The 13,544-nt window shown below is 46.8% G+C and overlaps 1 long non-coding RNA gene across 1 annotated transcript; it reads right to left on the bottom strand.

Annotated features, from left to right (window-relative positions):
• Positions 1-2,489: 2,489 nt before the first annotated feature.
• LOC107183479 lies at positions 2,490-13,024 on the bottom strand. The gene is made up of 3 exons (XR_001514267.1): positions 12,957-13,024; positions 9,884-10,059; positions 2,490-3,080 (listed from the first exon to the last, which is right to left on the bottom strand). It is a non-coding gene; the product is annotated as an uncharacterized LOC107183479 (long non-coding RNA).
• Between the last annotated feature and the right edge of the window lie 520 nt (positions 13,025-13,544).

The raw sequence follows: 13,544 nt of genomic DNA, 5'->3' as shown, positions 1-13,544 counted from the left end.
TGAAGAGGTGTGGAGATGAAAACTAGAAGGTCAGATGTGCCGCCTCCAAATCCTGAAATGGGGCAATTACCGCAGCCTTGAGTGCAGGGCGTGTGGGGGACACAATTAATCACGTGTGAAGTCATTTGTTCTGAATGTCACAGAATTCAGTCTCCCTCCCCCATCCCAGCACACACACACACACACACACACACACACACACACGCACAATGCACAGGTCTAGAGCTAACCGAAGTCTGCTTGCTCATTCAAGGGCAAAGCTAAAAGGCCCAGATGGACTGCCTGGTCTTCCTCAACATGAGGGTCTCAGCCTAATTCAACATTCCACTCACTGCTCAGGGTCATGATCATGAACATTATTTATTGTGCTGTGCAGTCACGCTGTGGATTTCTCAGAAGCGCTGTGCCTTTTGCTCTTTTGCTAAAATATTTAGTTTCTGTATCTGCTTTTCATAATTTTCCCATCTCTCTCTGACTCTCTGGTTCTCTGTGGTCCTCTCATTAGGCCTGCAGAAGAACCCCCCCCCACACACACACACCCCTATTTGCAAAGAGTAGAAAACTAGCTAACCAAGCTGGTCAGGGCCGTGTCCCAGCAAGATGCATGTTATTAAGACACAGAGCTGGGGGTCCTTAAAGGGGGTCTCAGGCCTCTGCCGATTTGCTCCCCGGCTCCCTAGAAAGTTCAAGCTGTAAGAAAAGAAATCTCAGATTCAAACGAAGGCGGGAGGCCAGCTCTGTGGCGGTGTATCATCTCTACTTTGTGAGCAGCAATTTAATGTCAGCACCGTAGCATCATTCACAGCATTAAATTGATGCCACTAATTTGAATTTTATTGGTTTTGTAGATTTTATTATATTCAGTTGGAAATTTGTTTTGGCTTTATAGCTGCATATAAGCTTTTATGTATTTAAGTAGCATTATAATACTAAAGCCAACACTGGGCATTCATATAAGAAATAATGCAGCCCTAGCCAGTTTGGCTCAGTGGATAAAGTGTTGTCCTGAAGGGTTGTGGGTTCAATTCCGGTCAAGGGCATGTATCTCAGTTGTAGGCCTGATCCCAGTCGATGTGTCTCTCTCATATCGATGTTTCTCTCCCTCTCTCTCTCTCTCTCCTTCTTTCCCTCTCCCTCCCTCCTTTCTACTCTCTCTAAAAATCAATGGAAAAAATATCCTTGGGTGAGGATTAATAACAACAACAACAAAAGAAGATAAACAAACAAAAAAAATAGGTACTTATCCTACTTTTCATGGGCTGTTCTACAATCCTCTAGCAATACAAAAGTCTGGACCTTCAAGTCAGCCAAGGACTCTTACCTTTCATAGAATATATTCAAAGATGATAAGCAACAGATAATTAATTGTATCTTTTAGCATATTAACTAGGTCAAGTTACAAAATTTATTATTTTATGGGACTGAACATCAGCTCATGTAAAAATACTCAACTTGTCCATGTTTGCTCCACCCCAGATGCAGGGCAAATGCTGTGTTTGCAAAACATCCCCTCTTTCACCAGCACATAAACCTGTTCAGACACAAAGATTAGTGGTAGCCTGGGTCTGGGGGTAAGAATGGGGTCTGAATACAAATGGGCAAAGAGGTTCCTTTTTGGGGTGATGGAAATATTCTAAAATTACATTTGTTGTATATATACAACTCTTTAAATATACAAAAAATATTGAATTGCATATACACTTAAAACAGATGAGTTTTATGGTGTGGAAATGATATCTCATAAAGCTGCTCTTAAAACAGAGAGAGAAAAGTGTTCAGTGAAGACATGGGCCACGTGGGAGAAAGCTGGGAGTGGATGCTTCCACCCTCCAGCTCACTCCACAGAAGCCAGAGTTCGCCTTCAGTGCTGTTGGATCTGGAAATACCAAAGTCACTTAGCAGAAGTCAGGGCTCCGTCCAAGGAGCAGCCAAGAGCTCCTCCAACAAAACAAAGTCTGGACCCTGGAGTGTTTGTGTGATGGTTTAATCAAGAATTATAGAAAGTCCTCACTTCATGTCACCAATAGCTTCTGTGACTTTAAGCTAAATGACTATAATGAAACAATTTACCATAGGCTGATGGTTATAAACAAGAATGAAGTCCCCAAGGCGTCTCATCGACATTATAACAAAACTAGAGGCCCAGTGCACGAAATTCATGCAAGGGGCTCAGTCCCCCGCCACTGCAGCTTCATCCGGTCTAATTAGCATATTATGCTTTTATTATTATAGATGGCATTGAATGAAACAATGTTAATCAAGGACCTGCTGCACTTGACCATCAATCCACCAAGGTTTTGATCAGCTGGTGCTCTGTGATCATTAGTTGCCATCCGCAGGAGTAAGTAGATGGAGTTCACGAGGAAGGACCAAGGCTGTGCTCAGCCAACCAAGTTTCCAGCACTCATCCTGTTCTAGTGGCACAGACATTCCCCTTTTCTCCTTTAAGATTCAGCTCAGTGCTCTTAGGGATTTGCTCCTGACTGTCCCAGCCCGCTGCCCTATAGGATAATCCACCCCTTGGATTACAGGTCGCTACTCCCAACATACAGCTCAGCATGGTCCCCTGAAGAAACTGCCCTAACCCGGCATGGGCTTTCTCTGAACACAGAACTACTAACGGGAAGATGAGGGCCAGCCCTGGCCAGCCTTTTCACTAATCCCCCAGTCCCTCAAATCCACACACACATCTGCCGTTAACCATGTGGAGGCTCAGCCACGGCCTGAATCTATGGTGCTATTTGGCCGGCAGATAGCAGATTGTTTAGGTTTTCTAGGTGGGTTTTGTCTCCCTCTGGTTCAGGCCCTATGTCTCCTGAATTGGGCCCTGTCCCGTCCCCTCCCCTCACTCTGCCATTGGCCTCTCTTTTACTGCTCTCACGCTACTTACATCTTGACTCTTCACTTACCTGTTCCCTGGGCCTGACGACTGCATTTCACACCATCACCATCCACACAAGTCCTTCCTCTGTCTGACCTGAGCAGTCGAGAGCAGAGCCACAAATCCTGGCTCCTTCTCTCCTTCACGTCATCCTTCACTTGGGCAGCGACGTCATCCATCCGTGCTTCCGTTTCTGGGTCTGTCGTGAGAATTAAATGGCTTATTAGCACTTTATTTTTAGGCAGTAGATGCAATAACCATGAGCTCTTCCGTGGTCGATGAGCCATCCCATTGCAATGCCTTGGGATCTTCAGGTTCGGGGCACTTTCCAGCCATCTTCCACATCACTGTTTGTGGCCTAGGAATTGCTGTTTTACTGTCAGAGATTTTTTTTTTCTCTTCTCTTTCCTGTTGTTGCCAACATTTATGATTGCAAGGCTGCCAACTCTGGGTCACAAACATGCATCATGTCTATCTGAACCTATTCTACGGCCAGCGGAGGCCGGAGAGGCCAGGCCCTGCCTGCGGTGACTGCAGCTCCCCTGTCCTCTGCTCCGTCCACTCCCTCTCATCTCTCTGTCCAGGGCAGAAGCAAAAGGAAGAGCAAGCATCACATTTGTCCCCGCAAAACCCCTGTGCTCCGCAGGGAGTCATCTCCCCTTCCCAGTCCTAATTCTTTGCCCTTTTAAACCAGAGCTATTATTACTTCTAATTTGCATTGACTGCTCCCTTAGCAACCATCCCACGTTGAATGGGATATCAACCTGCTTCTATTACTGCTAGATTTACCAAATCTTAGCTCCAGCCGAGCACAACTGAAAGTGTGATCAACAGAAACGTAAACAGTTGTCACCGCATCCATATGCATGAATACTCTCCTTTACTGAACAGCTGCCGACAGCCAGGCTGCCTAGAAGGCACCTTCTAGAATGAATCCTGTTCTTCCCTTGCCAGCAATGAAACCCAACCTCATAAATTTATTTACTCTTGAAACATGTTTCAACCCAAAACAGTGCCACTGCTCTTAAGATTTAAAATTATATAACACTTAAATAAGGTAGATAATTTCATAATACTCTTACATATTGATTAAGACTCTACCTTTTCCAGAAAGGACTAAACAGTGGTTTGGTGGTAAACTAGCTCTTTGGAAGGTAAAAAAAAATTTTTTAAAAGACTTATTTTGTAGTGTCTGCCTATATCCATGGTGTAAATACTCCCACTGTGGCTGGTCTCAAGCTATCAACTGTCTAGCAAGGGACACACAAAATTCCTGAATATTTAACAAAGTTTCTAGCATATCACTGGGGGGCAATGTAAAGGATATATCGAATGCATCAAGGTAACAAACCAAAAGGAGGTGAAAAAAGAAAGAATGAGACAAGGATAGAGGTGTAAAATGGAGCGAGGTGTTCATAAATATAAAAATGCATACTATAAAACCTTACACAGGTTCACTGCTGACAGCTGGCTTTAAGAAACTTGCAACACTGAGAGAAGACACTTACCAGGTTCACAGTGTCTTTAAGATGAAAATGAGTCTCGTGATGAGCAGTGCCAGTTTCCTGCTCAAGTGGGTCACGTTTCTCCTGAGGGTGCCTGGGAAGCAAAGACCGTGTCACATAGTGAATGTCCTTATCAACCTCAGCGGGTGGCCTGACCTCGACACTGCAGTGAGGTGAAAGCAACTCTGCAGGATGCTGGGCCCAGCCAGTTCCATCCGGCAGCTGAGCTGTGGATGGAGTCCACAGCCTTTGAGTCATCTTCCCGGCTTTTGCTAAAGACCAGGCCGTGGTAAGTTTGAAATTGCTCTTCCGGGTAGATCTCCTTACTGGAGGGTCTTTCTAGAAAGCCCAGTGTTCACAACATTCACAGGATGGGCTTCTGCCTCAGGGCCCTGATCAACATGCTGGGGTCCAAGAACCACCGCTTCAACCTCAAGTCCGTTCATGTCCCAGCCAGAGCCTTGGAACCAATCAACCCACCACCCTTTGAACCAGCGGTTCTCAACCTGTGGGTCGCGACCCCTTTGGCGGTCGAACGACCCTTTCACAGGGGTCGCCTAAGACCATCCTGCATATCAGATATTTACATTACGATTCATAACAGTAGCAACATTACAGTTATGAAGTAGCAACGAAAATAATTTTATGGTTGGGTCACAACATGAGGAACTGTATTTAAAGGGCCAGAAAGTTGAGAACCACTGCGAACCTTGTAGTTTGAATGGCTGACCACTCCCTTTGAGGGAGAGCCCCCCATTGGTCTGGTTCCCCAGCCCCCACCTGCCCTTGCCAGTCCTCCCCTTGTCGTCCTTGGCAGCTCTGTGGCTAAGTTCTCAGAAGCACAAGCACACACCGCCACCAACTGGCTCCATTTGGGAGGTAAGGGGCTTGCATTTATTGGCATGGGCATGCAACAGTGTTTCTCGGGGTAAGAAACAGTCCTCGGTCACTCAGTTGTCTTGTGCCACCACGAAAAACATACAGGATTTGCCCAACTGGCATGGCTCAGTGGTTGAGCGCCGACCTATGAACCAGGAGGTAATGGTTCGATTCCTGGTCAGGGCACATGCCTGGGTTGCAGGTTCGATCCCCAGGGTGGGGTATGCAGAAGGCAGCAGATCCATGATTCTCTCTCATCATTGATGTTTCTCTCTCCCTCTTCCTTCCTCTCTGAAATCAATAAAAAAAATACATATTAAAAAAACATACAGGATTCAACAAATGGCCTTTGATGTCCTTGTTCCTGCCTTTTCAGGTGGAAGTGAAGACAGGTGGGGAGAGGTGTTAAGCAGTGAACAGTAATTACAAAATGATCACACCTGGAGCACCTGTGCCTCAGGCCACCTTGGTCTGGTTCTCCTCACTGAGGACAAAGCCACAGAAACATAAACAGTTGTCACCGCATCCATATGCATGAATACCCTCCTTTACTGAACAGCTGCCGATAAAGTTCATACTGTGCTCCAAACCCTAGTGAGATGCAGGGGCCCTGGCCTCACCCAGCAGCAGACAGTCTCTTACGACATCTGAATCTGGGTTCAGAAATGGCAAGGTTATCTCCTGGGGCACGGCCCATCCTCACCAGTCAAGATGCCCATTCTTCCACCTGGGTCATGTTACTTGCGAACCCTACGCTGTCTGTGCCGTGGCATCCGGCCAAGCCCATAGCTCTGCAGGGGAACGCAAGGTCACAGTGCTCCTCGGGAAAAGGCATTGACAGAGGCCATTGTCCCACCTCCAGTCCAGCAGGGAAAAGCTGCTGAGGTCAGGAAAGTCATCTGTGTGTCTGGGTGTGTGCGCATGCACTCACGGGGTTTCTTCTTTTCCATAAATTCTGACAGCCTTCTAATAATTGCTTACTTCAGACATAAGTGTCAGCCAGATAGAGGAAAATATAAAAATAGAATAAAAGCATATTTTCTTAAAAGAATTAGACTATTTCTTGGCTGATTAAGAGGAAAAGGTGTCCAGAACCCCTTATGAGCATTCTCTGCAGGAGTGTATTTAGACCCTTAGGATCCTTCTGGAGGAAAGCAATTAGTGGGTACACTGAGTCAAGCACCAGTCTGCTCCCTGGGCATGTGTAGCCAACCTCCCCTCTGATGCACTAAACTCAAATCTCAAACCAGCTATTGATTGATTGATGGATCCTATAAAACTACAAACTTGCGCCTGGCCTGTATGGCAGAGTGGTTGAGCATCGACCTATGAACCAGGAGGTCACAGCTCAATTCCCGGTCAGGGCACATGCCCAGGTTTTGGACTCAATCCCCAGGGTGGGGTGAGCAGAAGGTAGCTGATTGATGATTCTCTTATCACTGGTGTTTCTCTCTCACTCTCCCTTCCTCTCTGAAATCAATAAAAATATGTTTAAAAAAAACACACGCAACTACAAACTTGCAGTAGAGACATGTTACATTAAGGAATATTGTTGTATGGTTTGGCTCAATGGATAGAGTGTCAGCCTGTGGACTGAAGGGTTCTGGGTTCTATTCCAGTCTATGCCCAGGTTGTGGGCTCAATCCCCAGTAGGGGGCATGCAGGAAGCAATCGATCAATGACTCTCTCGTCTTTAATGTTTATCTCTCTCTCCCTCTCCCTTTCTCTCTAAAATCAACTTTTAAAAAATTTAAGAAAAAGAAATATTGTTGTAGTATAAGCTTCCCACCTGCTCATTCTGGAGACAACCCAAAGCAAATTCTTCTGGAGGCCAACAAAAGAGTGTTTTGATAGAAATGACCAGGCCCAACAAGACACAATCTGGCATTGTCCATCCCACATAAATGCACATCCCCAGTTTTACAGTAGCTCTGCTCATGGTAGGTCAAAGTCCTTCCCTTGTTCCCTTTTCATTTGTCAGATGGAGCACTAAACCTCCCTCCATCTTCCACTCCACCTCCCACCCTCCTGTGCTGCCCCTGAGGACGTTGGGTGGGGTCGCAGGCACCTGCATTCAGAATACTCCCAGTCCCCTTGCTGTGGCGTCTAGGTCAGGGATAGGCTCATCAGAGGGAGCTGGCAGTCCCTGCCCCTGCTGAGGGGAGCAGCCTCAAGAAAAATACAACACAGAGGAGGGCCGAGGAGGAGAGACTAAGAAATAGAACCAGAGGCAGCACCTCGGTCAAATTACCCCCGGAGTTCATGAGACACTTGGGTCACAAAACCCAGAGTCTCCTTTAATGTTCAAGCCTGAGCAGTAGATGGGCTTTTCAGCCACCTGCAACCAAGCACATCCCAACTGAAATACCCCATGCCTTTGAAATTATTAAACCATTAATAGAATGGGAATTTCCAGTGTCTTATAGATCAGGCTTTAGGAATCCTGGCTTTGAAAGGTGTTCTATTCAGGCCCGGCCAGTGTGGCTCAGTGGTTGCGCATTGACCTATGAGCCAAGAGGTCACAGTTTGATTCCCAGTCAGAGCACATGCCCGGGTTGCAGGCTCGATTCCCAGTATGGGGTGAGCAGAAGGCAGCCCATCGATGATTCTCTCTCATCATTGATGTTTCTATCTCTCTCCCTCTTCCTTCTTCTCTGAAATAAATAAAAATATATTTTAAAAAAAGAAAAGAAAAGAAAGGTGTTATACTCAGGAAGACAGAACAACCAACGGTGACTGTGTATTTTCATGGGGGTGATGACACATCTAATAATTCATGCATCATTTTCTACTTAATGCTTCTAAGGGGATTAGAGTCGGCTTACAATAAAAAGACCTATGTTTTAGGATAATTACAACAAGAATTAAATATCCAGGAGAGGAGATCAATAGAACAGGAAACAACAGTGAAATATAATTCTCACACTGGAACATACAATTTGTCTCAGAGCTCCGAGCAGCCAAGGTTAAAAAAAAAAAAAAAAGAAAAAAGTAGCTTAATTTTTATATACCTCTTATCTGAAGAAGAAAAACACCCCTGTTTGCCAGAAGATCTGGCACTTTTCCTAGCAGTAAGGATTCTCGAGAGTGGCTGCAGTCAATTTGGAAAGTTTAGGCCCCTGAATGCTGACATTAGCTGAACCACTTCAGCTTATCTGTATTTTGAGGGTCAACAAAAGTGTCAGCATTAATCTAAGCATTGCCAGGATTCGAATGTTACAGATTCTGTCAGAGAAACATTATGTCAGCATTTTCAAGAAAGCACAATGGGCTGCAGTAAATTTCTGAAGAACGTACAGTATGGCACCAGCAGCTCAGGACTGCAGCCAGCAGCTGCAGGAGGGCGCACTGAGGGCTTGAGCTCTGCAGCCCCTCTGCACCTCGAGGACAAGAAGGGCAGGAAGGCGGAGAAGCCCAGGGATGAAAAATGAGAAGGGAGACCACACAGGAGTCCTCAGAGGGCGGCTACATGGCAGGACCCTGATGCAGGCAGCGGGAGAGAGGAGGTATGTTTCATCAGTGTGTGCTCACTCAGGGCTCCACCTTCCCCGAGAGAAATCTACAAACATGGAGTTGTGTTCGCCTGGAAAGAGAAAAGGGGGCTCTGGACTCAATTTGGACTAGGAGACTGTTGTTGGGTAACCATAGCAATCTTTTTTTTAAAAATAATTTTGATTTTATATATAATTGATTTCAGAGAGAAAGGGAGAGGGAGAGAGGGATAGAAATATCAAGAGAATCACACTGGGGATTGAGCCCGCAACCCAGGCATGTGCCCTGACTGGGAATCACACTGTGACGTCCTGGTCCATAGGTCGACACTCAACCACTGAGCCACGCTGGCTGGGCAACAATAGCTAATCTTGATGGAGCCCAACACTCTAGGAGGTAAAGTATTATTGTTATCCCCATAAGAATAGTAATATCCAATGAGGAAAGTGATGCTAATTCATGATGGAGCTCGGGGTCTGATTGAGGTGGTTGCAAAGCCCACTGCTCACCTCTGGTGACCGTGTCCACCCCACACAGCTGCAGGGGACAGACAGTCCCTGTGAGTTGTGACAGCCCTGCCAGCTTGTGTGGCACCTTTTCTCATTCCCACAATATCCTCACTCTACCTGTGGCCCAAAGCGGGGCAGAGCCTTCAACTAAATACAATGGAAGCTGGCGGAGGGACACTGCAGGCTCAGGTCTTAGACTGACAGCTCTGTGAGGCATCCCCCTGCTTCCCTGGGTCCTGGCAGAAGAGACCCGCACACCTGTGTTTTCTACCCTCCCCATCCCCCCAACCCACCCACCCCCACCCCTGTCTCACTTTCCCCTCTCCTGGAATCACCTCCCAAATAAACTGCCGGCAGCAAGCCTGGTGAAAACAAACTTAACCAAGGGAAGGCATCCATGGGAGACATCAGAGATCAGAAAGAACAGCTCGTCAAATTCTTAGCAGGTTCAAACTCTTACTGCTAAAGCCACTGCCCACTGCCCCGCTGTGTCCGGAGAGAGAGGCTGCAGAGGAGGGAGAGGTTCTCAGGGGAAAATGAGCTGCTCAGCCGAAGGCAAACGGTTTCAATGAACAAATACGTCCACTGAACTACCTATTTTCTGAAGGTCGACTTACTCATTTCCCAAGAAGTCATGACAGGAACCACCAGACCGTGGAGTGTTGGACTGTGCGTGGAGTTTGCAATAAATGCATTTCAAAGTCCTCCTTCTCTCGGGCAGTTGTATACAAAAGGCTGAAGAAGTGGGTCTTTGCAGGGCTGCTTGCCAGTTCTCCTAAGTGGAGCACCGGCCCTAGTTGTGAAGCAAGAAAAAAATAACATGTGGACTCTCTTGCGTCTTCTAAGGCTACCGGCACCCATCAAAAAAGGAAGAAAGAGCCCTAACTGGTTTGGCTCAGTGGATAGAGCGTTGGCCTGCGGACTGAAAAGTCCCAGGTTCAATTCCAGTCAAGGGCATGTACCTTGGTTGCGGGCACACTTCCCAGTAGGAGGTGTGCAGGAGGCAGCTGATCAATGTTTCTCTCTCATTGATGTTTCTAACTCCCTATCCCTTCCTCTCTGTAAAAAATCAATAAAATATTTTTTTTAAAAAAAAAATAGGAAGAAAGAAAATAGAGCCTTTGGTTGCCGAGAAGAAATCTAATCTTCTCCAAGTTCTCAAAGATGCCACACTTCCCACCAGCTGTTTGCGAGGTGTGTGCCAACGCGCTGAGAAAGAGGCCTTTCACGGTCGCATCGTATTCACACAACTGTATCCAGGGTCACTTCAGAACCAGGGGTACCTGAGGACAGCAAAGGACTCCACTGCCAGACAAGATGTGGGGCTCCCCCTGAGCAAGGGAAGTCTGAGATTATTTTCTATCCATCATGCTTACCTCAGTGATTCAACTTATGGCCCAAGACATTATTCAGAAAATAATATGCTATTAGAGAATTTCATTTCATGGGACATTTAATGAGAGCGTTCTCCAGCAAGGGAAGGCTAGCCTCCTCAGGCACAGACGGTGAGCGTTTCCACTGATGCTGGTGTTTCTGAGCTGCCCAGAGAAAGAGGGGATCCAGACCTGAGGCCCCGAGTCCTGAGGAGGCTCGCTGGCCAGTCGGTGCTGGTCTCTGAGCTGGACACCCAGGGGGCCTGGAGCTCAGAGTTCCAGGAGGAGGCACTGGGGAGCTGGTGCTAGAGTTGCTCAGAGGGGCAGGATGTGACTGGCTTTGCAAGTGTTGGGATAAGGACAAACAGGATCCAGCTGCCTCCAGGGGAGGCACTGTCACGCCAGCGTGAGGAGCCAGGGTTGGAGTGACTTCCCTAGGAACAGCAAGCAGGGACGGGGGGTCTGAGCAAGTCCCTTCCTCCTGCCCTTTTGCTGGTTCCCCCTATCGGGGGAGCCTAACGGGTGTCAGCTTGAAAAGCAAAAAGGAGCTTTGCAGCGTCCCAGCCCCAGCATCACAGAGCGCAGGATGGGTTTGCCGCTGAGACAACCGCTTAGTAACTGACACAGCACTCTCCAGGACTATCATCCTCAGAATACTAAAGCTCTAATTTGCAAATATTCCCTGTGCTAGCAATTCCGTGAAAAAGTAAAATATCAAGGAAGCTGTGGAGGAGCAGTTGTCTTGTATGATGTCGCCAAAAGTGCGCTCAGCTCACAGGTGGGCTTTGGATAAAAACTGGAGATGGTGCAGGATGCAGGGCCTGCATATTTTACAACTTCTATATCAACCAGGTAGAAGGGTAGGCTGGAGAACTGCGTTGTGTTAGAGATGTACACACAATGGACCATGTTTGAATGCCCCTGGAAAATAAAAGGACACGGGCTAGAAGGGGTAATGGGGGGAGGGGAACATATGTAATACTTTCAACAATAAAGATTAAAAAAAAATAAAAGGACATGGATAACGCGGAAAGGAAGGAAAAGGTAACGTTTTTCATTTAAGAAAATGTTGTCACCCCTATGTTCACAGTAACATTATTTACAAAAGCTAAGATCTGGAAACAGCCCAAGTGCCCATCAGTAGACGAGTGGATAAAAAAGCTGTGGTACATTTACACAAGGGAATACTGTGCAGCAGTGAAAAAGAATGATCTCTTACCCTTCAAGATAACAGTACATTTACACCATAGAATACTATGCCCCTGTGAAAAAGAAGGATCTCTTACCCTTCGAGATAATATGGAGGGAACTGGAGAGTATTATGCTGAGCGAAATAATCCAGTCAGAGAAAGATAAACATCACATGATCTCACTTCTATGTGATCTAATGAACAAAATAAACTGATGAACAAAACAGAATCAGAGCCCAGCCAGTGTAGCTCAGTAGTTGAGCATCAATCCAGGAACCAAGAGCTCACGGTTCAATTCCTGGTCAGGGCATATACCCGGAGTGCAAGCGCAATCTGAAATTAAAAAAAAAAACACAACATCCAGAGGCATGGATACATGGAACAGACTGACAAATGTCAGAGGGGAGGAATGCGGGGGGACTGGACACAGACGGCGAAGGGATTCGCTAAGGAACATACATGCATAGACAGTAGAGTGGGGAGGGCCACGGGAGGAGGGCGAGGGCTGGAGGGAAGTGGGCAAAGTGGGGGGGATGGGGGACATCTGCAATAGTGTCAACAATAAAACACTTAAATTAAAAATATAAACAAAAAAAGAAAGTGTTGTGCATTGTATGAAAAGATGGCTTCTGCACGTAACATGCTCATTTTGAAGAAAGCAGCCACATTAAACTGCCTCAGGTCTGCAGATGCACATTGTCCTTAGTGATCTGTGAGGAGGAGGCAAACAGGAAAGCAGGCCAGTGCCTGGAACTGCTCTGAGCCCACCAGCGCCCCCTCCCAAAGTGAGAATGGCCACTCCTCGGGCCCCCAAACAAAATAGTCCATTCAGGTGAGTAAGGTCCAACACATAGTAAACTTTGGCATTTCTGTTCAAAGGCACGGGACATGGGGATGTAAAGGACTGACATTTATTCATCCAGAACATTTGCATGCAAAATCCCTGGCAAGTCAAGGGGTTACTGATGGTCGAGAAAAGCAAGTCGGCAGATCCTAGGGAACCGGCCTCTGTGAGAAGGTGCTCGCTCACAGCCAGTGCCTGGGAGGGCGAGGACCCTGAAACCTCAGGATGGAAACACGGTGTCTCAGCTTCCCTGGCCTCCCTTCCCACCTGCGGCTGCACTAACCTTTGCCTCCCCTGCAGTCACACGGGAGTCCGTGGCCTCTGGCATGGGTACTGCGTACGGCCTTTCCCTGTCAAATGATGATAAAGAGGGTGTTTAGGTTTAGAATAAGAAAATATGACAGAATTATGGAATAAATGGACAAAAATGCCACAGGGTAAATGCATTACACACTTTCTAACCCCCTCCTGCACTCCCAGCTCCAGCTGCCTATGACTCTAGTTCTGACCCCTGTCTCTTGTTTTTGTTACATTTAGCTTTGGCCACTTGCTTCTGTGCAGGATGGATATTTTTCAAGTTCAAAGTGAAAACTATGCCTTTTATCTCTCTTATAAGGTTTTCCTAATCTTCACCTGGCATTCATGTGCTTCTGGCAACAGATTCTTCTATGCATTGTGACTCGACCCAACTCAGTAAATTTCAATGCTTTGTGGGTGCTTTAATTAGCTTTTGAGGGGGAAAGTAATTATAATGTGGTAATAGTCTTTCAAGAAGTCAGATACCTCTAGGATATCCTCCCTCCTCCGCCCCTGCAGACAAAGAGCCGAGGAACTTGTGGAGTCTCAGGCAACTGGTGAAGCCCCAAATGGC

The sequence above is a fragment of the Myotis davidii genome, unplaced genomic scaffold, assembly GCF_000327345.1.
Source record: "Myotis davidii unplaced genomic scaffold, ASM32734v1 scaffold259, whole genome shotgun sequence".
NCBI lineage: Eukaryota > Metazoa > Chordata > Mammalia > Chiroptera > Vespertilionidae > Myotis > Myotis davidii.
Note: the sequence above shows the minus strand (reverse complement) of the source record. Positions and strands in the feature narration are given on the sequence as shown.